We start from the raw sequence: 26,513 nt of genomic DNA, 5'->3' as shown, positions 1-26,513 counted from the left end.
CATGGAAAGAGTGGGAAAGGGTCAGATCTGGAGTTTGGACAAGGATTCTGATTCTACTATCCTTTAGGTTCTCAGTATAACAAAGTATGATTGGTTGACACTAGAAGGTTTGAAAGGGGCATTGTAAGAAGCAGGATCTTGAGCAAGGGACCATAAAAATGAGGATACCAATGGTGTCCAAAGTAAACAAGGTAGGTTTTTTGGTTTTGTTTTATTTTGTTGTAGTGAAAACAAAGGAAAAAAAAAAACAATTTTTAAAAAACAGAAACTACCCAAGGAGAGCAGGCAGCAGGAGAAAATATAGGCAGTAAAGATTCAATAAAAATAAAATCCAGCGTCTGAGCATAATGGTTAATGTAATGCCATAATGAAGCTTCCAATCTGCTGGTTCCTCTTATCTCTTCATTAAGTCTTCTCCCAGGAAAATCGGCCATAAATCTGCTTTGCCTAAAAACTATAAACTTATTAGTAGAAAAGGAATACATCACTTATGTAGAAAATTTAGAAAATGTACATAAGGTAAAAATCAGTCTCACAATTCAGAATAACTAATTTTAATAATTTTGGTATATATCCTTCAGTCTTCTCATTTGCGTTCACTTGCACATCTTCTTAAAGAGTCATAAGGAACAAACTGCTTTAGAATCTACTTCTTAAAAACAAGATGGGTGGCACCAGGCTGGCTTAGTTGATGGAGTATGGGACTTGATCTTGGGATTGTGAGTTCAATCCACATGTTGGGTTTAGAGTTTACTTAAAAATATTTATATATATGTTACATATATAATATATGTTATATGTTATATAAATATCTAAAAATTTATAAAGATCTCTAAAATAGAAATATTTATGTAAATATAAAATATTTATAAATATATAAAATAGAAGTTAAAATATTTTTTTTTAAAAACTTGAGATGGCATGTATATACTTCTGTCACTAACTAGTTTTCTGTAACATTTTTAATAAACCTAGCATATGTACAGATTACTAGTTTTAGAAACGTATTTTAATCATTAACTGTTATAAGTACTATAAATATGCTTTAAACATCTCCGGTCATTTCTGTGGGATAAATTCCTGGAAATGCAATTACTGGATCAGCGGGGGCTCATGAAATGATAGTGTTTTTTAATGTACATGGCCAAATTTTTCTCTGGGAAACTAATATTTACCTAGATTTAGACCAGCAGTGGGATTGGCTAGTTCCCTGCTTATTTGAAAACATTTGACATTTTCACTTTATAAAATTATTGGCACATTGGTATCAGAAACAATGTATCATGTATTCATGTGCATATATTTGATTTTAGGTATGTTTGAATATTTTTGGCCATTTGTGTGATTTTTTTCCCCCCAAATTGTCTTATGTCACTTGCCTGTTTTTGAAAGCAGAATTTTTAATTCTCTAGAACTCTTTATCGGTTAAGATTGTAAACTCCCTTTCTGCCATATGTTGCAAATAATTTGCCTTTTGGTTTGGTCTTTAGTAGCTTTACTTGACTCAAAGATTTACATTTTATGCTGTCAATTTGATTAACATTTTTCTGTGGGAGTTTGGCTTCTGTCATGCTTAGACAGGTCTTTTCCACCCCATTATTATATAAATATTACTGTAATTTTCTTCTAGTACTTTGGTGGTTTCGTTTTTCGCACTTAAATTTTACTGCATCTGAAATTTATTTCTGGGTCAGGTGAGAGATGGGGACCAAACTTTATCCTTTGCAAAATGAGTAGCCAGTTGACCAACCTGATTTTAATAATTCATCTTGTTTGTGTTTGTTTGAAATGTATTAATTATGTGCTGAATTCTAGACTAACCTTAAACACTTTACTGCTAAAAACAGAACAAGTTTTAGTTCCTGTAGCTTTAGAACACATTCTGGCAATATATCTAGTAGTGCAATTTCTAGTTTCTTATCCTCTTTGCTCCCAATTTACTGAGTATTCTTGACAGTCTTCTAAAGGAAATTTAGAGTAATCTTACCAGAAAGAAAACTTCCAATGAAGTAGTAATTGTAACTGAATTACATTTTTAAAAAGATTTTATTTATCCTTGAGAGCCAGAGAGAGCCAGAGACACAGGCAGAGGGAGAAGCAGGCTCCCTATGGGGAGCCAGATGCAGAACTAGATCCCAGGACCCTGGGATTACGACCCAAACTGAAGGCAGATGCTCAACTACTGAGCCACTCAGGCACCTCTGGATTACATCTCTGAATTAATTTGGGGAAATTGTGATCTTCCATAATTCTTCATTTGTTTCCCACAGTAAAGTTACATGGGTTTCTTTAGCTGGTTCTCTATACTTCTTTTTAAATGTCTTCCTGTTTGTTTGGTATCTTTTTTTCCTTTATAAATGTGAATTTTGCTCCCATTATATTTCTAGCTGGTTATTTCTACAAATTAAGGAAACTATTGATTTTTTTATGTTTTGGCTGTGATTTTTTTCTTCTGGTGATACTACTGGATTTAAGTGGGTTGATTATCTTATTTCCAAATAATGTTAATTGTATGTTCTAGTTTCCATTATTTATAATTTTGTACTACTTTGGCTGATACTTGTAGAAAAATATTTAGATAACAGAGGCGATAGGAGGCATGCTTGTCTAGTTTCTGACTTGAAAGGGAGTATCACTAGTGTTTTGCCATCACACATGATTTGTGGTTTTCCTCCTACATACAGTACCTTGGCAATTCTGGGCTCTTTATTCTCCAAATAAGGTACAGTTAATAAGTTATTGGTGTGTGGCCTTCTCAATGTATAACAGTTAAACTCTGGAAATGGTAACTATATTTCCCTGGAGTTCTGTGACTAAATGGCGACATATCAGTCTTATATGTAAATACCTTTTATTTTAGATTCTAAGTGATTTGTACTTGTACTCTATGCACTTCTGAACTGTTAAAAATCTGTAAGACATAATTTGGAGTATCTTCTACTCAAATTAGAAGGGCAGGTCAAGGGCTCCTGGGTAGCTCAGTGGTTAAGCATCTGCCTTTGGCTCAGGGTGTGATCCCGGGGTCCTGGAATCGAATCCCACATCAGGCTCCCTACAGGGAGCCTGCTTCTCCCTCTGCCTGTGTCTCTGCCTCCCTGTGTGTCTTATGAATAAATAAATGAAATTAAAAAAAAAAAAGGCAGGTCAAAAATTCATGTAACATAAAGCCTTCATTTTTTTATGCAGGATTATTAAGACCTTATAAGCACAGTGTCATTCAACAGATGAGTTTCACTCCTACTTCAAAGAAACAAATTAAAAAAAACACAAATGTTAGTTTTATGGTGTCTTTAGAGACTGCTTTTCTAAAGATACTATTTTTGGTTTTCATATGGATCTTATTTTTTGGATTTGTAGTGGGATTTTTGAAAGCACTTTTGGGAGTATACATCTGTTTAATGATGTCACCAGCAGTTTGCAAAATGTACTATATGCTGATGTCAAAGGAGCATGCTAATTCAAAATATATTCAAGTACCTTAGTAATATGGACCCCTTTTATTTTTAAACACACAAAAACACAAAAAAGGAAAAGTGGCCTGTATAAATAATTCAAGTTTCTCCCTGAAAAATGTGAAAAATATTGAAAAGCGTAAGGAATTTAATCCTACTAAGAGAGATAAGCATTGTTGGCATTTACAATAGTTTTTCCTTCGTCTGTGTAATTGCTATCATACTGTAAATACAGGTCCTTTCATCTAGAGGTTGTAATCACATGTGTTTTTCCTTGCTTGTTTTTCCATGTAGAGCATTTAATCAAGAAAACAAGGGGCACCTGGGTGGCTCAGTGGTTGCGCAACTGCCTTCCTCTCAGGGTGTGATCCCTGGATCCCGAGTTCGAGTCCCACATCGGGCTCCCCACAGGGAGCCTGCTTCTCCCTCTGCCTCTGTCTCTGCCTTTCTCTGTGTCTCTCATGAATAAATAAATAAATAAAATTTTAAAATAAATGAGTAAACAAACAGGATGGTTGGGCTGTGGGAATCTGGAGGGAGTAATGATCCGTGCAGCCTTACAGATGGCCAGCGTCCTGAGGAGTCATCCCAGGGCATGACCTCTGCACAGTCCACCACCATCCTGAGACAATGACTGAGCCAGGTGTCCTCAGAGAGCCTGAGAAGCAAAGCTGAGATTATCCTGCATGACCTCTGGGAGGCTTAGGGTCACCTGAACAAAATACTCCTTTTTTTCTGAGCCACGGTGTAGATTTTGCTTGGACACCTTTGATCAGGCATCTGACACACATGGCGATATTACCAGTGTAGACTCTCCCCTGTTGTGCAGAAAGAATAGCTTGGAGACAGAGGTGTCTGAATCTTAAGGCCAGATTGCAGGGATTTTTTTTTAAGGGACTTTGGCCACGTGATATTGTACATAAATATTTTTTAAGAACCCTGTTTGACAGATCAGCATATCTCCCGCTGTGGTATAATATTAGTTCTAAAAACTTATAGCTGATCCATTACCAAAGCCAAAAAAAGGGGGTGGTGGGAGAGCCTGAATTAGAAATTTAATGCGAAGAATTTGTGAATTGCTGGTATTCTCATTTTGTCAGCGTGACACATTTGTGTAAGAAATAGATTTCTAAAAATGTATAATGGCTGCTCTGCAGTCTACGTATTTGTTCTTACTTTATGGTGGTTTCACAAGGTCATCTGTAAATTAAGAGCCAACCAACAAACAAGGGAAGTTTTAAGAAAGTAATTTTATAACATTGTTTTTTTCCAGTCATCTTAGTATTCCAATAATTAAAAATAAAATTAGAAAAAATTTTCTTTTATCTTGGATATTTTTATAAAGTTTGGAGATTCTGATGATGTATACATAGAGACTTCTGCCACACGTTCCCTCTATAATTTCTTTATGTCAAGGGATATATTTTTTGCCTGTGTTTCCATTTTCTAGAATTTCAGGTTGAAATACACAAGTCTCAATCTATTCCTTTAGAACAGCACTGTCTGCTAGAAATACAGTGAGAGGCACTTACGTCATTTTAAATTTTATAGTAGTCACATTTTACCTACTCTATCAAAAATATTTCAACAGTCCCATGAAAATTTAATGATACATTTTATATTTTTTCTTCAGGCTAAATCTTCTAAATCTATGTGTATTTTACACTTATTCAGACACTGGATTTTCATCAGAAATACTGGGTCTTGATTTAGATTTCATAAGCTTTCAGTTGAAAAAGTAGACTCACATTCCCAGATGTTCCAAACATATGTAGAAGTTTCCCTGTGTCAGAAACAAGCAGAGTTTTAATACCTTTTTAAGTTAAAATTAAATACAATTAAAAATTCACCTCCATTATATATATATTTCAAGAGCCATTTTAGTTTTATGCGTAGCATTTAATCCTAGTTATTAGTAGCATAGGGAATTGGAAGAGAACTGGCTTGAGAAAGAGAAGACTCCTGTTGGCTCTGTGATTAGCTGTGTGACCTGGAATATAGTACTGTTGGCCTCGAAATCTTCATTTATAAATTAGTTGTAGGGAATGGACCATATGTTCTTCACAGAGTTCCCTTTGATGCTCATTAAATATTATGAATCTTGGATGTAGAAAGCCTCAAAATGCCACACCAGTTTGAAGGTGTTTCAGACCATTTCTGTAAAATAAATAGCTGTTAAGTGTTATGTTTCATGATACATAGCTTAGGTATGAGGATAGAGAAGGGAATAGCCACATCAGATATGGTATCCACAGGAGCTCTTGGCTCTCCTTTGGGGGAATAAATGTTCACATGCTGTAGAAATTATAGAACTAATATATCTCTTTTTCATGAAATTGCCTATATTTATTTCCTATTGCTGCTTAACAAATTCCCACAGATTTAGTGGTTTAAAACAATACAAATTTATCTTTATAGTTCCGAGAGCCAGAAGCCTAAAATTGGGCTCAGGAGGCTAACATGGAAGTGTCAGCAGGGCTACTTTTTTTTTCTGGAGGCTCTGGGGGAGAATCTGTCATTTTGCCTCTTTGAGATTCAAGAGGCCAGCAGCATTCCTTGGCTGATGGCCTCTTTCCATCTTCAAAGCCAGCAATAGCTAGCAGAGTCTTTCTCCCATCCTGTCATTCAGACATGAGCTTTCCTGCCTCCCTTTTGCATTTGCAGGACCCCTCCGATTACATTGGGCCCACCAGATAATGCAAGATAATCCTACTTTAAGGTCAACTGATTAGCAACCTTAATTTCACCTGCATCCTTAATCCCCTCATCCTGTGACACCCGTATGGTCACAACATAGTCACAGATTCTGGGGATTAGGACGTGACCATTTTGGAGGGACCATTTTTCTGCCTACCACGTTGCCAATCCCTGACATTTCATAGTTTTTGCTAGTACTTTTAGAGCTAGTCATTTTTGTTTCTCTGCTCCCTTTTCCTTGTCTGAGATAGGGAGCAGTCAGATAACAGAAGGCAGGAATCAACTGGAAGAATTCAGGCTAAGCAGTGACCTCAAATGACTAAAATATTTCTCTTCAGTGAAGCCTACCTCAATCTCCACCTGTTTGTAAAAGCTAATTAGGTGTTGAAGTTTCTCTTATTTGGGACCATGTTCCCAGCCATGGAATGAGAGAGGCTGTGTCCTTCTCAAGAGAATAGGGATGCATTACCTAAGTTTATTTTCTCCTCTTTACCTTTCAACAGAAGAGCCATAAATGTTTGCCAGAGTTCAGCATGCAGATTTTCTCTCTGCTGAGCAGGTGGTCAAAAGTTGTGCGATGATGTTCTCCTAAATACAGAATCATAATGTCCCTGTGAACGTGCTCATTAAGAGAGAAAAATATTGGACTGTATTAATTTGCATTTCAGTCCATTCTTTTGGGTAGATCTTTATATCTGCCTCTCACTATAATTATTTGCATCTCTGGTGAAAATGTTACATTCATTTCCAGATGAATTATGCTATTATCAAAGGCTCCGAAGGAAATCTTCTGAATTCACCATTAGCATTTAGAAAAAATGGATGAGAAGCTGATATAGAGAAGGTAAGGTAGAGATTTTTGAGTGTCCTAGTACTGAGTAACAAAAGTAGCACTTATCTTTAGGTCGACAGTGTTATTTAGATTTTGCCCTCTGAAATGTTGGTTTGGAGGGTAATAACCTGTTGGGAGATCTCAGTGGTTAAGCTCCATTTCATATGTATTATAACCTCTGTCTGGGCCACTCACTCAGAAATGCTTATGAGTGCATCCTCTGTGCCTTATTTTTTGGAAGGCAGTGGAATTACTGTCCTTGGAGCTGCCATACTGTACAGTTGCAAGATTCCCCATTTGTGTCACTCTGTAGTCTCCGTGAATGGCACCCCCTGGAGTTGTGCAGTGAAAGACTTGGAGGCCTTCTGAAATGACCTTGACATTGCCCATGAAGGACATTGTCAGTGAGGGAGTCCATAGCCTAGTGAGGAACAGATTTACATTGAGACTCTCAATTTTCAACATTACATGTATGGGGGCATCTACATGGTAGTATCTGACTTTTTCTGGAAAAGTTAGGGTATTTGGAAAGGTTTTGCAGAGGAGGTCCTACCTCAACTGAGTCTTGAAGAATGACTAGGAGGTGGTCAGATAAGAAAAAGCTGGACAGTTTCTGGGCCACATCAGTGGTGTGCAGAAGCATATGGCATTTGCAAGACCTGCAAATATTTCAGTATGACTAAAGTGTGAGATTCATGTAGGAACATGATGAGGCAAAGCATTTAGCCTTTCTGTGCCTTTAGTTAGTTCCTCATTTAGTAAAACGAAGAATATAATGTTAGCCACCTTTGGGGGTTTTGTGCATGTTAAATGAAATACACCGTAAGTGAAATGCTTATTAGGAAGGGGCTTCCATAGAAAAAAAAGCACTTAACAGATGTCAACTGTTGATGAAGGTGATGACAATCATGTCACATGAGGTTAAAAAAGTAGGCAAGGTCTGCAGGGCTAAGCAATTTCAATATCATAGTGCTGGCATGGGGAAATTATTAAAGGTTTTTTTTTTTTTTAAAGTAAACATGATTCACAGCTTTGTAGATTCATAAACTCAGTGTTGTCATTCTATAAGGCTAATTAGACCCTGGTGAATTGATTCATACCACCCAAAATCATCAGATATGATGAAAAAGGCCACCTTATCAATTTACTGGCAGAATGGATGGAAAACACTTGGCATGCTGTGATGAGTATGTCAGTGAAGTGCTATATTTTCTTCCCATGAATTGGTAAACTTGCTTGAGCTCCTGGGTTAACATCACACTTACATGGTCTGTAAGTGAGGATGAGAGTCAGAACAAATGGAGATGAATGACTGAAAAGGCTGGTTTCAGCAGATGATGCCAACCCATTGGATCCGTCTTGGTCACAAACTATATGTCTGTTGTACAGATAAGGATTCTCAGAGCATTTGGTTCAGGGCACCATCTTCTCTGGAGATGCTGGAGACACTTATCTTTTCTATCCTTTGGTACATATCCCCTTTTGTGGACACACTCATCCCCTTGCTTTTTTTTTTTTTTTTTGTCTTTACCTTTGCTTCAGTCTACTTGTAGAAGATGTCATAGTTTTCCAGTTCTCTTGATTCTCTTTAAGGTTGGCTGCTCTTTGATGAGATTTGGGGGTGTACTTAATCTCAACAATAGACAGTCTTCATAATGGTCATTTTCTCATTTCATGCAGGAATTAGGTGGTGGGTTATTTCTGGGAATATGTATTCATTTGAGCCCATCGTCCACGGAAGCTGAATTTACAGTGCTACTAATGATGTGTAGAATGGCTTTCCATTTCTTAGTGTCCTCATAGTCCCCTAATTCATTGTTCTGGTCATCTCTTCCCCTAAATTGTGAAATCCATGATGTTTGGGAACCTCTGGTATAATGAATGAATAGGTAGGATAACACTTGTGTCTTAAAGTTGTAGTATTTGTATCAGAATAAACATACTCTTATCACAGTACTGTTGCAGGACTTTAGAAATATTTTAAGATATTTTACTGAATGCTTTAGGAATATAAAAATAGGGACACTTGGGTGGCTCTGCGGTTGAGTGTCTACCTTAGGCTCGGGTCGTGATCCCGGGATTCAGTATTGAGTCCCTGCGAGGAGCCTGCTTCTCCCTCTGCTTGTCTCTGCCTGTCTCTCTCTCTCTTTCTCTATATCTCTCATGAATAAATAAATAAATCTTTTAAAAAGAATATAAAAACATTTCTTTTACTGGATTTTCATCCTGTCTTTTAAGCTATAGTGTTACTCTATACATTCCACCAGGCCTTGATCGCAAGGTCAGGCTGATTAAGTAATACTTTATCCAAACAGAAAGTAATAATGTTAAGACAGAATTATTCTAGTGACACTTGATGAAGTAAACCTTTTCTTGCCCTCACCTCTATTATGTGATCTCTTAATCATAAATATCAGTGTATCCAAAAAAATTGATCTTATGTTTCAAACTGTAATTATGCTGGTTTCTTTAATAGTTATTAGAAACATGGAAGCATTTTACACATTTGTGTGCATTTTTAAACAAAACCGGGTTTAAAAAAAAAAAAGTGGAGAAAGCCCATGTAAATTCACTGCCTTATGGAATATGTATTCTGAATATCATTTTTAAACACTGAAACAAAAATGCTTTGATGGAATGCTACAGTCACTGCTCATTATCTTGAATTCACTTGCAGGTCATTTGTTCTTAACTGTTAAAAAAAAAAGTAAATGTTCTTGCTCCAAAGGAAATCAGTCACAATTGTTCATAATGGGTGCTTCTTTAAAACTGAAAACTCTGGAAAAAAATAAAAATGGAAACTCTGAGAAAGACTGTACTCATAATTTTTAATGTTTCAGACATTACAGATGTTGACATTTTGATGAAACAAGAACTTGCCTCCAGTATTATTTTAGTGGCCTGTTCTGTGGAGCTGTTAGAGATAAAAATGTATTATAATGAAATGTTTATTAAAATGCTTATACTGTGCTGAAAATTTGGGTGTGGGCTTGTGCTACAATGACTTCTATGCTCTAGCAAAAATGTTCAGGTACATATTTATGTTAATACAGCATAGAGAAAATGGTGGTTCTCCCTTATTTGGAATAAACTAAAAGTAAAATTCCAGCAACAGTATCAGAGCTGTTAAAATGCAAGGCATGTTTTTCTTCTTACTGTTTTAATTCTCCACTAAAGCAGGACCTATGATTTTAAGAAATCAATATAATTTACTGTGGCTGTTTCGTTTATAGATAGATATCAGATAATATAAAGTGATTTCTTAAGTTACTGTAAAGGACCAAAGAGCACATGAAAGAAAATGTCCAATCGGTTAGTAATTTTTTTAAATGCCAAAAGAAAGTGCTACATTTTGTTCCCTAAGCCTGAGTTTGAGAAGAGTGATAATACCAAGGTTAGAGTGGATGGGGGGAGAATAAGCACTCAGATTCTGTTGGGAATGTCAATTGATGTACATTTTCTTTAGGGCAATGTGTTCATCAGCCTTGAAGTATTTATCTTCCTATATTGCATTTCTACCTCTGGGAATTTAGTGTAAGGAAATAATTGAACAATAGTGGAAAAAAATAAAGCACTGCTATTCTTTGTAGCATTGTTTGTAAAAGCAAAAATTACAAACGTTACCAGTTTCCATCAGTAGAAAATGAAATTATGGTTCTTTTATCCATGGGATGCCTTAGAGCTGTATGGAATGATGCTGTGCAGGAAAAGATGGCATATGTAGTAAATTACAATCTAGTGGATGTAATTTGGTCTCATTTATGGTTAAAGAAAAAGCATGTTTGTCAGACTTTGTGGATGCATCTGACAAAATAAACAGAAGCTATCGCTGGACAATAGATTGCAGGAAACCTTTATTCTTGGCTCAGTTTTGTTCTTTGCTTATTTTTTATGTAAGTAGAAACTTTTTTACAAGAAAAAGTTTTTTAAAATATATCTTTGACTAGCAGTTCAACATGTATAATTGGATGAGTATACAAAGATGTTAAATCAACACAGTATTGTTAACAGTTGAAAAAAAATTAACCTATCTACCTATCCCCTATTGTCAGGAATTTAAGGAAGTCAGGGTATAAGGATGCTTCATAGCCATTGAAATTGAAGATGTAAATCTGTATTTATTGATATAGAAGAGATGTATACATCATATAAAAAATAAAAAGGCTAATAAACATTGTAGGTAGGTAGGAGGGTAGGAATGTAGACAGATAAAAGTCTGGAGTATTTTACATGATAATTTCACTAGTAATTATTTCTGGATGATGGGATCATGGGTAACTTTCAACTTTTCCTGTGTGTCTTTATTTTTTCAATTTTGTTACAATGAACAAATACCTCTTTGATTACTAGAGAAAGTAAAAATCAACAAAATTAGAGACAAAGAAAAATTATCAAAAAATTCTGTAGGATACTATGTGAAATTCTGTGGAGATACACGAAGTATGTGGTATTTCTAGAAAAAATTATTTTATCAAAGTAGCTCCCAGCAGAGAGATCCTAAGTCAGTAACCATGTAAGAAATGAAAAAGTTATCGAAAAGTGCTCTCAGGGCACCTGGGTGGCTCAATGATTGAGCATCTGCGTTCAGCTCAGGTTGTGATCCCCAGGTCCTGGGATCAAGTACCACATCAGGCTCCCCATGGGGAGCCTGCTTCTCCCCTCTGCCAGTGTCTCTGTCTCTCATGAATAAATGAATAAAATCTTAAAAAAAAAAAAAGTGCTCTCAGAATTCAAAGTGTAAGCCCCAGATGGCCTGAGTAAATTCTTCCAGCATTTAAGGATATTATTAACAAGGGTGAAATTATAATTTGTTAAAATGGGGCTTTAATTGGGAAATTTGGTGTAAACCAGATTGTCCTATGTAAACCTGGATGAGTGTTCACATTATAGTTTCAACATTTTCTAAGTATACCACAAAAAGTCAAACTTCCAAGTTTAAGATGTAAAAATGATCTTTATAACCAGAACTTTGCAAAGGTGGTGTGTGTGCACATGTGCATATGTACACTCACATATACTGGAGATCAGTCTTGCTTATGAATATTGATGTAAAACACTGCAATAAAATACCACCAAATAGAATTTAGCAGTACATTAAATAAATACTAGAGCTAGTGGTACATAACAGGAATGTGAGCTTGGCTCCACATTAGGTCAAAAAAGAAAAATCCATGTGCTTATCTTAATCAATGCCAAAAATGCTTTGCTAAAATTCAACATCTCGTGATACGTTGATTGTGGCAGTGGTTACATGACTGTACACATTCGTCAAAACTCCTTGAACTATATTCTTTAAGAGTGAATTTTATTTCATGTAAATTTTGCCAAACTTAACTTTTTAAAAAAAAATTATTTATTTATTTATTCATGAGACACAGAGAGAGAGAGGCAGAGACACAGGCAGAAGGAGAAGCAGGCTCCATGCAGGGAGCCTGACGGTGGGACTCGATCCCGGGTCTCCAGGATCGCCCTGGGCTGAAGGCAGTGCTAAACCGCTGGGCCACTGGGGCTGCCCCAAACTTAACTTTTAGAAGAATAAATCAAATCGTTTATGGTAACAACAATAACAAAAGGAATACACATTCCTGATTTAAAAGGGAAAAAAAATTAACTTGGTGCAATTAGAAGTAGTAGAATTTGTTACTTTTTTTTTTTTTTGCTTTATTTTAAATACATAGTCTTATGCCAAACCAGCATCATATTTTGTGAAACACAAGAAGCATTCCCATTTAAATCAGATGTGTGGTAAGAATGCTCACTTTTGCTGAAATTATAAAACTAACTAGAAAGTACCAGCCAGAAGATAAGAAAAAAAAAAATATATATATATATATATAAACATTGGAGTGGAAGTTGGCAAACCTCCTGTTATATGTAGGTATTTGAAGTGCACACTTGGAAAGTAGAGAATCAACTGAAAAATGATTACGAACAACAAGAGAGGCCAGTAGGCTGGGTGGCTAGTTCTAACTGGTGCTAGTGGGGAGAGCAGTGGGAAGAAAAAAGGAAAAAGTGGATGCATACATTATCCACTAGGACAGGTTTCAGGGTATCGCCCACCATCATTCATAGGCAGTGCCACATACCCGGCCCCTGCCAAGCACTGCAGGGCATTCTTCCACCTGGAAGACATGACTGTTGTCCTCTCCTAGAGAGCATGTGGCCAGAGATGGGTTGAGCATCAAAAAAAAAGACAAAGGATGTTATGAAAAGAGTAAGAGGAATGACATTCCTGGGTCACAAGGGCCAAGCCTAAGGTCAGCCTTTCTACCTTTTGATCAGTATTAGTGTTAGCATTTAATTTTTTTTGATAACTGTTAAAAAGCATTAACTCTTTAATCTTTAAGAAATTGAACATCTGTACAGTGTGAGAATTCACATTCTTAGAGATCTGGATTTTTCAACCTCTCTCGAGGTCCCAGCACCCTTCTCAGCAGAAACAGCATTAGCGGGAACAGAGCAGTGGCTGCCTCTCCCCTTTAGATGTGTGAGGGCTCTCCAGTCTGCTGAGGGCAATGCTCTTTATCTTAGTGCTATCACTCCATCTATGTGCCTGCCCTTGGAAGCATTTCAGTTGGGTCTCCTGGTGTTGGTAATACACTAAAGAGAGATACGGGACCAACTAGGTTCTTAAGTGGTAAAGCAGTGTCTCTAGGAGCTGACTTGTCACTGTGTTGGTTAGTGTGATGGAAGGAACATTTAAACAAATTACAAAATATTTATTTTATACACCCAATAATCCCTAAGTCCCCCATCATAGTTTTAAAAATTAAAAAATTGTTTTTATTTAAAATACCAGTTGGAGGGTTGATCTTTGTGGGGAACTGGCCATCGTCCACCTCTTCCTCAACATTCTTCCTTCTGGGCTCTGCAACATGTGCAGAATTCCTTTTTGGCCAGGGTGATCTTTCTCTTCTTTGACACATCATTAGATTAATTGAGCCTTTAGATTTTACACATTCCTAAAGCAAATTAAGTGGGAAAAATGGGACAGGCTTTCACCACCACTTATGTTGTGGAGCTTTTTCCAGCGTATGTTCTGTGTCGGGATCAGTGAAGTATTCTAGAAGCAAGAGGATTAATTGCATTTTGCCTACATTTTTTTTCTGAAGAAAGGTGGAAGTTTTTATGTTGTCAGTCATGGAGCCAGTTAAATGTAAGTAGCACTCTGAAATCTTGGCTCCTCTTTTATGAAGAAGGATGTAATTTCCGCAGATCGGGGCTGATCTAAAGCTAAAGGTTATTTTTTTATGCTTAAAAAAATATTTCTGGTGCCCTCAATTCCACCTCTTCATCCACTTTAGGGCTTTTCATCTTAAGTATCTTTTTTTGTACCATCTACATCTTTCTTGCTACTCATCTTTTCTCAGGAGGAGAAAAAAAGTTTAAGAAAGTCCCATCCTTAAGACCCTGCCCATGACCTGTCACTGGTGACATTTTGTTGCTTGTTTTCTTCATTGTCTAAATGAAAGCACCGGGCACCCAGTCAGAACTTGAAAAATGTTCTCTCAGTCTGAATCAGCCAAGTTTTCCAAAGCTTACTCTATGTGACTGCCCCCCACCCTGTCTGTTACTACCTCCCCCAGGCCTTGCTCCTTCCATCTGATCTTTTTTTTTTTCCTGCACTCTCTCTCTGGCTCTACCTGAGTCCTCTCGCCAAGGTCACCAGGTGTCTCCCAGACACAAGAAACTCCCTCCACAATCCTTATTATATTCTTGAGCATTTCTGCCACGTGTGATAGGTGTCAGATGTCCCATGTGTAACAAGTGGCATTTGTGAGAGGAACTCTTTATTTTTGCCTCTCCCTGTAAATTTATTCAATGGGGAAAGGTCTACTCTTCTGAGTGTAAAACTCAGGAAGCTTTCTGCTCACTCTTAGGCAATAAAATGTCCTCCTGTCACTTTAAGACACTGCAGCTGGAATGTCAGATGTTGGGTGTCTTGCAGTGGGCAAAGGCTGCACCTTCACATCAGCCACTCCCCTCCCTTGGGGGGTGGGAGTCTGCTGCTCAGCTCCTGAGGAGGGTGGGGTTCTCTCTCCTGCCTTTGACCATCTCCCTGCGCTTCTCACCTCTCTGGGTCAAAACAGGGAAAGGAAGGAATCCAGGGAATAAAAAAACAAAAATTCTCAAAGATCTTACTCAACTGGTACTATTGTAAGATGGCTTCTCACGCTTCCAAGTTCAGCAAGTCCAACCAGACTTTCCCCCAAGTTTCCTCATAGACTGTCTGATCTTCCTCTCAGCTAGCTGAAAGCAATCCCCTCATCTTCAAAGCTATTAGTACTTTTTTTTTTTTTTTAATAAAAATTAGACTACCCTGTCCCAGGCCCCATTGAATAGGATTCTCAAGACTGGGGCTCTGTTGCATTTGTTTTCAAAATTCCATGGATGATTCTGGTGCTCACTGCAGGCTAAGGACCCAAGATCTAGCCTATATTATAGTTAATAATTTGCAGCTCCCCCCCCCCTTCCTGGACTCTCACCTTCCTTGGGGTCTTTTTCATCTTTATAATACCCTCTACGGAACCTTGATCATAACCGGCTCAGAGGAAGTGTTTTGTGGAAAGCAATTGGCAATCTCAGGGTTCTGGCAGAGAAGCTTTGCTAGCAGTGTGTGTTCTGTCTTCAGATTGAACTGCATACAGTTCTCGTGCTCAGTAAATACTGGATGAGTTCCTGGCGAGGTGGTTAGTGCCCCAGAAAGAGAAGAGAAGAGAGACCACAGTCTAGTTAAATAAGATGTACTGGTTGTGGTTCCAGGCTCTCTTTTGAGAAGACTCGTTTGTGTGTGGCTGTATTCTAAGAGCTTCACATGTATTACCTCAATTAACGTTCACAACCATCAGTTGACAGAGCGACTCTTATTCTCATTTTTTAGGTAAGAAAACAGAGGCTCGGGGATCCCTGGTTGGCACAGCGGTTTGGCGCCTGCCTTTGGCCCAGGGCGCGATCCTGGAGACCCGGGATCGAATCCCACGTCGGGCTCCCGGTGCATGGAGCCTGCTTCTCCCTCTGCCTGTGTCTCTGCCTCTCTCTCTCTCTCTGTGACTATCATGAATAAATAAATAAATAAAAAACCTTAAAAAAAAAAAGAAAAAAAAAAAAAAGAAAACAGAGGCTCAAGGAGGGTACATAACTTAATCCCCAAGGTCATGCAGTTGTAAGGTACAGTCAAGATGTAAACCCAAGCTCTCTGACTTCAGAGGTCAGGTTCTTAAATACTATGTTACAGCAGTTCTCACTCAAAGGGAGTAAAGCTTTAGAGAAATTTGGGGAGATGCCAGGGTTAGCCCTCTCCTCCCTCTTTCCTTTGCCTTTCTCTCCACAGTTTGCCTGCCTGCCCTCTTGCCCTGCAGAAGCATTAATGAAAGAATTTGAGCAAGAGGAAGGGGGTGTATGTACTTTGATGAGATGATTTCAGAAAATTCACTCTGGCAGTGTTTATGCAAAGTGGGTAGGATTGGAGTCATTCTAACTGGTCAAGGCTCATTGGCATTAGGGCAGTTGTCAAGGAGCGGGGGATGGGGCCCAGTGCTTTAGTAACAAAGGCAGAAGGGAAGGGCACCAGATGTTAAGGACATACAATGATAAGAGGAAGGAGAGGGGTGATCTAGAATATGTTGAGTTTGGACTTGGTTGTCTGGGGAGATTGTTGTGTCGTTCATTCTCAGGGAGAGCGGATTTGAGGGAGGGAAAAGTGAGTTTGTTCATTGACCAGGTTGAAGGAACATCAGGTGGAACATCAAGTGGCAGTGCCGCATAGGTGGCTACAGATTCCAGTCTCAAGATAGGTCAGCTGTATCTAGGGATAGAAATGTGAGAGACATCAACACATGGGGCATAGTTAAAACCATGGACGTAGATGTTGTTGCTTAGAGAAGGAGTTTGAAGTGAAAGCAGAACCATGGAGCAAACATCACAGAGCAATCTGTACAAATTTAATAAAGTATCCTGCCTCTGTCCTGGATGTCCTTTTGAACTCAAAGGAATCATTGAACTCAAATCTCTGAACCTCAGTGTACTGGCTGGTCAAGTTTAGTGTGGGTTATTTCTTTTGTTTCCCACAAAGATTGATTGATTGATTTGAGAGAGAGCAAGTGTGCAGGGGGAGGGACAGAGGGAGAGAGAGAACCTCAAGCAGACTCCATGGTCCATAAAGAGCCCGACATGGGGCTTGATCTCCCGACTCTGAGATCAGGACCTGAGCCAAAATCCAGAGTTGGACCCTCATTTAACTGAGCCACCCAGGCACCCCTAGTGGGCATCATTTCTAAAGCTGCCTTCTGATCAGACATTCTGCAATTCTAACTCTTTGCATTGGTTTTCTTGTCCACTTTGGGACAATAGGGCATTGATTAATTGCCTGATTTTGTAACCTCACTGGTATCTGTAAGCCCATGCAGTTATATGGAGGCCTTTTCTGTCTTTCTGATGAGCAGAATGATTACCCTGTATGTGTCCAGCCCACTGACATTCTTGGAAGATAACCTGGAGCACCATGAATGTGGCAGCTGTGAGGAATCCAAGGGGTAGTAGGTGAGGTGATGAAGAGCTCACCTCTGGGCTCCAGTTTCTTTGTCACTTACCTGGTTATGCCACCTCAGGCAACTTAACCTCTCTAAAATGAGGACAATAATCCTAGAGTTGGTGTGGGGACTGAACAAGTTGATACACAGTACTTACAGGGGTCCTTGGCACACATGTCTTCACTCAATATAAGCCACAATTATATGATGACAGGAGTGATGAAAGCATTGGTGGATTGGTGGAAAGCGTCTTAATTGTCAAGGTTGAAGACTTTTGGTTTTCAAACGGAGAGGGAAAAAGAAAAATCGGCATCACTTCCTAATGAGTAGGAACTTTCAGATGGCTAAACTACATGAATGGTAAAAATATGCTTCATATTAACAAATGGAACTATACTTATGTTCACTTTAGAAATGAGCAGGTGCGATACAGGAGGAATTAGAGCACTCCCCACCCTTAATATTTGCTCTTTGTGTTGCATTTACTTGTCCTATTTAGCTTGAAGGACAGTGGGTAAAAAGAGCAGAACAAATCATGAACTGCTCTCTGTCTCAGTATTAAACCTTGCTACCTTCAAGTATCAGAGAGGGTAAGAGAGACTTAGCTGTGCAGTGGCTACCCTCTGAACCAAAAAAATTTCCCTTAGGCATGTTCCTTACCAGTCTAAATCTGGCTTCCAATTCCTTTGGAACATTGGACCCACTCTTCAGAACATCCTGACAGGTGTCAGTTACCTGGAGGGAAAGACACATTTTGAGGGAACAGTGACTAATGAAACTTCTTGAATCTTTCTCCAGCTCGCCCCCCCCCCCCCCCACTCTGCTTACTTTGTCTGAAAGAGGCTGTGTTCAACTTGTTTGTCAGGAATAGCCAAATATGTGTCCCTGTGCAGTTTATTATATGCCAGGAAGTACAAGCAACATGACAGCAGTAATTCAAAACAGGGTTTAAAATGAATAAATAAGAATAAGCCCCTGGGATTAGTCCCAATTGAAAGTTCAGCGCCACCAGGGAGGGTAGCTGCTGTCTTTGGGGATGAACAAATGGCTTGCTGTAGGGAATAATATTCACTGATCCAGCCACATTTTTACTTACTGACAGCCTTTCCACCCCTGTGGGGTCCATCTCTTCTCAGATTCAGTAAAATTCTTAGAAAGGAAGTTTATTATTTCTCCACGTCAGACACTGTCAGCCGCATGTGAACCTTTTCACTCATACTTTTTTAAACGATAGAACATGTATCATGTCTCTAAAAATTACTCTGGTCTTGGGGAAGAAGATGAAGAAAGAATTTTCTTCCACAGAATCAAACTAAAAGTAAGAAAACAAGGAAGCCCTCTGGTGAGAGGGGTAGAAAAGGGGGAAAGATCACTTTGTGATTGTGGCACTGAAGTTTTTAATACAGAGGGAGCTATTGGCTTTTACTGTTTGTAAGGCCTCGTATGGACATCATGCCATTTGATCCTCGTAAAGAGGTTGTGTCCCCACTTCATAAAGGATCTAAATGAAGCCCAAAGAGATTGACAGACTAGTCCAAGGTCGCAAAGCTAGAAGTATGATAGTCTGACTCTGGGTCTGACACCTTTATTTATTTTTTTGCTGTGATCGTGCTGTGTACTAATTTGTTGAGCCCTCATAGAGGTTTCTGAGACACCCAACTGGAAGGCCCAAATATGTAAATCCAACTAGATTTGTAGCCTTTGCATGTTTTAGAGTTAACTTTATACATTATCCATAAAACCCTGAGTTATTTTTTTCCTTCTTGCTGGATGGATCAAGATGGCAGGCAGGGAGAGAGCAGTATATAGCCATAGAAAAGGGTATCAGTGATTGCCTTGGTTTATGGCCTAGGAAAAGTTCGATGCCAAAGTGAAGGTACCAAAAAAAAAGGAACGCTGCCAAAAATATATAAAACCAGTGAGGAACAAATGATATCAACTCATTTTTCTCTTCTATGGAAAGATGTAAGGCAGTAGAGAGTAGGGGCTGAATGGCTCTTTTTAGTATCTTCCCTGATACTCTCTCCTTTGAGTAAATTGAACAGAGTAACTACAATTCACATTTATTTGTTGACTTGAATTTTGCTGAAGGCCTAGGCTGTGAGCTTCTTCTGGTGGGGCTTTGAGGCCCTTTCTACCATTGGGCCCATGTCTGTATGATGAGTGTGGCTCCGTGTGAGTGGGCTGATGAAAAAAAGATCATTTTTTTCAGCGGCCATGAAAAAAATCTCAATGGAGCGTCAGAAGTCCCAGAATAAACTTCTGCTCTGATTTTCTAATCTTTGCTGTTGCTTTAAAGCTTTAAGGATTGGTCAAAAGATCCTTGAAAGCAAATTCCTTAGAGAGGACCTATACTTAGTGGGCTCTCAATAATTGGAGAGCAAATGGCTGATAAGTTTCTGATATCATCTTCTGTTTTTACTTTCGTTAAGATAATTAAATAACTTCATGTCTTTAAGCACAGTTCTCATTCTTCCCATATGTGATAACAACCCCTGCCGAGTTCCTGGACTCAGTTTACTTTAACTGTTCCATCTCATGAATGATGCTGGGAGGATATGTCAGAGCTGACTTTTAGCAGATACACAGTTGAGAAAGTCAAAGGCTCTGAAATGAGCTTCGTTTCCTCCTTTGTGTCTTCTTAGAAATAACTTGATTTTGAGGGCACTTTGGGGATAGGACTAAGGAGAGCTGGTGGTTCTGTTGGTGATCTATAAGCAGCCTAAGACAAGTATCCAATGCTTACAGGAGGTTGCTGGAGTCTGTTGGGTGTTTACGGCCCCAGGGAAATGTAGCTTGAGGAGTGTGTGTGTGTGTTTCTGTGTCCATTCTTTGGACTGGCAAGGCCAGCTAGCTATTCTCCCACTGATATCGTTGTGTGTTGGAGAGATTTGGAAGCTCAGCATTCCAGTTTAGACTCATGATTAGTGTTTGAACAAAATATCTCCCTTTCAGTTGAAGTATTCTTACTCTCTGTCTTCCATTTATATTTCAAATTCCCATCGTCTCTTTCTGTATTGATAACATTTTGAAGTCTAGCTCCTTAAATAATATGGTGTATAAATTTCAAATATTTAGTGAATTTTCACATGTGTGTATACCTGGGTAACTAACACCCAGATTAGGAGATATTTACTACCTTGTGCCCACCCCCCGCCCCAGTCATTTGTCCCAAAGGTAACCAATATTTTGACTTCTACCACCACAGATTGATTTGGACTGTTGTTGAATATCATAAAAATGAAGTCACAGAGTATCTACTCTTTTGTGTTTGATTTCTTTCTTGAAATATTATCCTGTAACTCGTTGATGTTGTTGAATAAATAATGCCATTATATAATTTATTCACCCATTCAACTGTTTATGGATATTTGGGTTGTTCCCAATTAGGGGCTATTACAAATAATAATGCAAGGAACATTCTTGGGACATGTCTTTTAGCAGATATAAGCATGCATTTCTCTCAGGTATATACCCAGGAGTGTGTTTACTCAACCATAGAACATACATGTATTTTCTTCTTGTAGGTACTGCGAAACACTTTCCCTAAGTGATTGAACTAGTTGATAACCACTAAGTTCCTATATTATGAAAGTCCACTTTTCCTCTGCAATATTTTTTTAAATTTTTATTTATTTATGATAGTCACAGAGAGAGAGAGAGAGAGAGAGAGAGGCAGAGACATAGGCAGAGGGAGAAGCAGGCTCCATGCACCGGGAGCCCGACGTGGGATTCGATCCGGGGTCTCCAGGATCACGCCCTGGGCCAAAGGCAGGCGCTAAACCGCTGCGCCACCCAGGGATCCCCTTCTGCAATATTTTTATTCTAGGTTGGTGATGCTTGTTACTATGGGATGTTGAGATATTTGTCAGTCCATCTAAGGGCGTATATGTATATACACACATTTTTATTTCACAGTCATTCAATATGGATGGATTCAGAGGTAGATGTTTGCCTTGCCATATGCTTGGGAGTTTAATAATGGAAAAACTGCCCCTAGGAATTAAAAGGAAACTATTTGTTAGCTTAAGAAAATGTAATATTAATCACAATAAAGCTTAACTATTGAGTGGGTATCTGCCTTTATGACTCAGGAGTGAGCATGAATATCAACTGTCTGTGGTATTTAATTCATACCCAGAGTGAAACCAGAAGGATGAATTGACTCAGGGACAATCTCCTGAATCCTGCCTCTGGCATTATTCATTTGTAACAGGCTGAATTGCATTTTATGGCTGCTGTTTTCTCTCATTTATCCTTTATTCCTTTGAGAGGAAGCAGTAACTAAATATATTAAACACTGCTTAGAATCTTCAGCACTGAGCATTTTAATTCTATCAAGAGTGTATCAGCATATGGTTGAAAAGGAGTGGAAACTTAGGCCTTTGGTTTCATAGTTCACATAACGGTTCATTCAAGTGATCGACCTGTGTGGTTGGGAGGACACTTTAATAATAATATTGATAAGAGAAAAGGATTTGTCAAAGTACTTAGAATCAGTGGAGAAAAGCCTGTTAAGCTGGATAACAGGGTTTTCTTCCCTTCTGGACAAAGCTGTGCTAGTCCATTCAGTCATCAATCATTTATTTGCACAGTGATTCAACTACTTACTGAGTCCTACGTCCTAGGCTCTGGTTTAGGTATTAGGCATATAGCAGGAAACAAAGCAAAGGCCTTGTTTTTGTGGAGCCGACCTTCTTGACAAGGATAAGAGGCAAGAAAACTATGTCATATATGTCATTTGGTGCTCTAGAGGAAAATATAGGCAGTGTAAGGGGTATGGGAGTGAGTGTACGTTTGATGTCATGAACTGCTGTTGGTTTTTATAAGGGAAGGTTGGGGAAAGCTTCTTAGTCAATGACATTTGTATAAAGACCTGAAGGGATGGAGCATGTGGATGTCCACTGGAAGAAGAGGAAGCCAAGTGGAGGAGGGAGCATGCCTAGTGGGCTGAGGATAGTAAAAGGGCCTTTGAAGTTGGAGGGAAGGCATTGAGGGGGACAGTGTCTGGACATGGGGTCAGAGGGACAGTAGGGACCCGGATCCCATAGGGCTCTAATGACTGCTGTAATGACACTGACTTTTTTCTCTGAGTGGGAATTCCCCTGAAAGGTTCTATTCAAGTCTTCCCTTTAGAATTACCTTCAACTCTGGCTGGAGAACTGACTTACAGAGATAGGGATAGAAACAAGCAAATGAGTAAAGACAGCTAATAGGTGTGTTCAGGCAAGAACCAAAAGGCACGGATGTCTGATTTTGTGGACTTTTCACCATCTTTGTGCTTTTAATAAAGATAATTGTTTTTAAAGATTTATTTATTTATTCAGAGAGAGGCAGAGACACAGGCAGGGGGAGAAGCAGGCTCCCTGCAGGAAGCCCAACGTGGGACCCGATCCCCGGTCTCCAGGATCACGCCCCGGGCTGCAGGCGGTGCTAAACTGCTGCGCCACCAGGGCTGCCCCAAAGATAATTGTTCTTATCCAGATGTGGATGAACAATGTTGGCACCTTTGAGCCACGAGTAATAATTTAATAATACAAAAATTAGCATTATGCTGTGACTATTAAAAAGTTCCATAATTCATGCTTTTTTCTATTTATCCTATATTAATTTACTTCTGAAGGCTCTTCCTCATCTCTCTCCTGTTTTTATTCAATAAGGTACCATTCTTTCAGCCACTCATGCTTGAATTTGTCATTTGTGACACCTCTCTCTCCATCCTCTATAAATGCAAGGAGTCGGGTACTGTCATTACCTTCCTGTCTCTCAAATCCATCTCCTTTTTCTGCCGCTCCCAACTTGAGCTTAGACCTTCCTTTTGTCTCGCAGTTTAGCCATCAGATTCTCCTTCTCTAATCTGTGAGAAAGGCAGCAAAAACAATGCAGGTTTTGAAGTAGGACCTTAATTCAGATTGGCTCAGGTCTTTGTTCTTCTGTGTAGCTGTAGGGCCTGTTGCAAATTTTTTAAAGAAGATATATTTATTTTAGAGAGTGAGCAAGAGTGAGCACAGGGAAAGGGGCATAGGGAGAGGGAGAGTCTTAAGTAGACTCCACATTAAGTATGCAGGGCTCAGTCTCATGACCAAGATGACAACCTGAGCCAAAACCAAGATTCGGATGCTTAACCAACTGCACCACCCAGATGCCCTCCTTTTGCCATTTTTTAACCTCAGCTGTCCTGCTATAGAATGAGCATAACAATATCTAATTTGTAGGATTGCAATGAGGATGCAGTGGGACTGTGGAGTGTTTAAAGTGCCTGGCAAGTCGTGGGTGTTGGTTCTTCCCCCTTCCATTCTTCGACTTCACTCCATCATTGAGCTGTCTGGCAGGTCCTAAAGTATAGTTCTCATAGCGTCATTCCTCTTGTCAGAAAGTTTCCACGGTTTCCTGTTGCCTCAGATGTTAAATTTGGGTCCTTTTGGCTGGCATTCAGAGCCCCGGTTCTCTCACTCCCACTTCCATTTCCAAGTTTTTCCCCATTATTGTTCTTCTCCACGTACATCACATCATGTATTAGCAAATTCACTATTTTGTCATGCTGTCGCATCTCTATGAAAAAGACCATCGCTCCATAAAAATCCTACCTATCCTTTTTTTTTTTTTTAATTTTTATTTATTTATGATAGTCACACAGAGAGAGAGAGAGAGGCAGAGACATAGGCAGAGGGAGAAGCAGGCTCCATGCACCGGGAGCCCGATGTGGGATTCGATCCCGGGTCTCCAGGATCGCGCCCCGGGCCAAAGGCAGGCGCTAAACCGCTGCGCCACCCAGGGATCCCCCTATCCTTTAAATCCTGCCTCAAGTACTGTTGCCTTTGCAAAGCTAAGAATCTGGAAGTGGCTTCTCCCAATTCTAAAACATCATTGCCCTTTTAGGAGGCAACATGGTGCCCAGGCTTTCTGGAGCCAGAACGCTCAGATTCTGCCCTTTACTCTCATCCTGGGGACATTGCTTAATTTCTGCATCTGTTTTCCCCTGCAAAATGAGGACAATAATACCTCCTTGAAAGGGCTGTTTTGAGGAGGTAAGTAATAAGGTACTACACGTGAAGCCCTTTAAATAGTGTCTGACACCTGGCAAGCTTAAATCAGTTTCTATATAATTATAAGCATGACTAATCAACATTATATCATTAGGACCTGTACTTCACAGGGAATTCAAACGAAAAGCTATTCTGAGATAACAGTGGAAAAAGAGGCATAGACTAGGAACCTGGATCCTAGTACTGGTTCGCACTACTAAACAAGCTGTGTGATGGTGAACGTCACTTTTTTTTCCTTCAGCTGCAAAAAGAGAAGAATGAACAAAAATCACTAAGCTTTCTTTCGGTTCAGACAGCCACATGGCTGTCCGATAGCCACCTGCAACTCACATCGCCCAAGGGAGAAGTCTTAATTCCCACCTGTTGAAACCCACTCCATCCCTATCTCCGTAAGTGACCATGCTGTGTATCCAGCGGAAGCAGGAAACCTAGGAGTTGCCTTTGAATGGCCTGTTCATTTCATCATCTAAATCCAACCCATCTGAGGCCTGTCCTGTTGGTTCTACTTCTCCTTGTCACCACGGCTACAACCCTAGCCGGGTCCTCTGCCTGCGCCTCGGCGGTCGGTTCCTCATCGGCCTCTCTGCTCCCACCCTTGCCTACTTTCAGCCTAATTCCCACCCAGCCCAAGTGATCTTTAAAACCTAAACCAAAAGAACACCACTCTCCTGCTTTAAACTCCCCAGTGGCTTTTCATTGTACTTGGGATGAGAGATCCAGACTCCTCTGCGCCCTCACAACCACTCTCCCCCCTGCCCTTTCTTCTCTTGGCGCCAGCTCACCAAACTGACATGTCTAGGGCTTTACTAGCACGTGCTGTCTTCTGTGCTTAGAGTATGCATCCCCCAGATGTCAGCGTGACTTGCATCTGGAATTTAGATCTCCGTCCTTTCTAATTGCCCGCCCCCCCTTTCTATCAGTAGTGCTCTATCACACCATCTTTTTTTTTTCCCCCCTTTCCTAAGGTTTACCACGATCTGAAAACAGCTTTATTTATTCATCTCTCTCTTTCCTTGCAGTAGAAATGAAATGCCCTCCTATTAGGGCCTCCTTCCTACCAGTGCTTAGTGCATAGTAGGTATGCAAAAACAAAACAAACAAAAAACCCCAAACCGTGATTTTCATGATACCAAAATTTATGTTAATTGCCTAAGCTGAGTGTTGTGTTTTTAGAGCGTGAAGCCCTCTTACTTTTGCCTCCGTTTAAACCCTCGTAGGGAATGAAGATGATCTTGGAGCACACATGCTCGTGCTGGAAACGGGACTAAATTAAGAGGGCTCCAGGGACAGGCTGGCTTTCGCTCCGGGGCCTCAACAGCCTCCCCCTCTCACCCCCCACCCCTGCTTCCAGGACTGCCTCTCCTCCGGCCTCCCTCCTGCTCCCTCCTGCTGCTTCTCCTCTCCCAACGACCCCATTCCCTGCAGACAGCAGCCTGCAGGCTTCGCTGCGGGGGTTACACCCTTTCCTTGACCCCACCCCCCCACCCCCCCCACCCCCGGAGCTTTCATTGTTCTTAGGATCAGGGCCCGGGCCACCACCTCCACCTCCGGCAGGCCAGCCCCCCCCCCTCCCCCGGTCCCCGCCGCCCACCGCGCTTCCCCTTCCTGGACGCCCCGCAGCCCGCTCCCGTTCCGTGTCCTCCGGAGGTCAGGAGACGGCCCCTTCCTCAGGGAAGCCCTCCCTGCTTAGGCCAAGCTCCGCTCCCCTTCGTACGGCCCCCGCATCGCCACCAGCCTCTCTGTCAGAGCTCTGCTTTGCTACACCCAGACTCCGGGGACTATGGTGACCTTCGGAAGCCGCGTCGCCGCGAGCTTGCGGCTCGGTAGTAGTAGCTAATTGCGGAAGAAAAGGGCTGAACGGCCGCCGCCGGGCCCCTCGGCGCCCCTCCCCCTCGGGCTATGACGCATTAAGCAGGCGCCGCGCGGAGAGAAATCTCAGGGCGCCTGCGCGGAGGGG

At 40.2% G+C, this 26,513-nt stretch overlaps 1 protein-coding gene and 1 long non-coding RNA gene across 21 annotated transcripts in view; one reads left to right on the top strand and one right to left on the bottom strand.

Annotated features, from left to right (window-relative positions):
• PIP5K1B (phosphatidylinositol-4-phosphate 5-kinase type 1 beta) overlaps positions 1 to 26,513 on the top strand; it is a 299,484-nt gene that overhangs the window by 51,527 nt on the left and 221,444 nt on the right. The window lies entirely within an intron of this gene.
• LOC111096771 lies at positions 4,720 to 26,467 on the bottom strand. Of its 17 annotated transcripts, none has more exons than XR_005354214.1 (6): positions 23,266 to 24,102; positions 18,171 to 18,245; positions 17,668 to 17,781; positions 15,468 to 15,660; positions 6,643 to 6,737; positions 4,720 to 5,235 (listed from the first exon to the last, which is right to left on the bottom strand). It is a non-coding gene; the product is annotated as an uncharacterized LOC111096771 (long non-coding RNA). The 17 variants fall into 17 exon arrangements; XR_005354216.1 differs by lacking the exon at positions 4,720 to 5,235 and adding an exon at positions 5,242 to 5,609; XR_005354229.1 differs by lacking the exons at positions 4,720 to 5,235; positions 6,643 to 6,737 and adding exons at positions 9,838 to 14,044; positions 26,148 to 26,467 and having other exon boundaries at positions 23,266 to 23,367.

This window comes from Canis lupus, chromosome 1 (assembly GCF_011100685.1).
Source record: "Canis lupus familiaris isolate Mischka breed German Shepherd chromosome 1, alternate assembly UU_Cfam_GSD_1.0, whole genome shotgun sequence".
Classification (NCBI taxonomy): Eukaryota; Metazoa; Chordata; class Mammalia; order Carnivora; family Canidae; genus Canis; species Canis lupus.
Note: the sequence above shows the minus strand (reverse complement) of the source record. Positions and strands in the feature narration are given on the sequence as shown.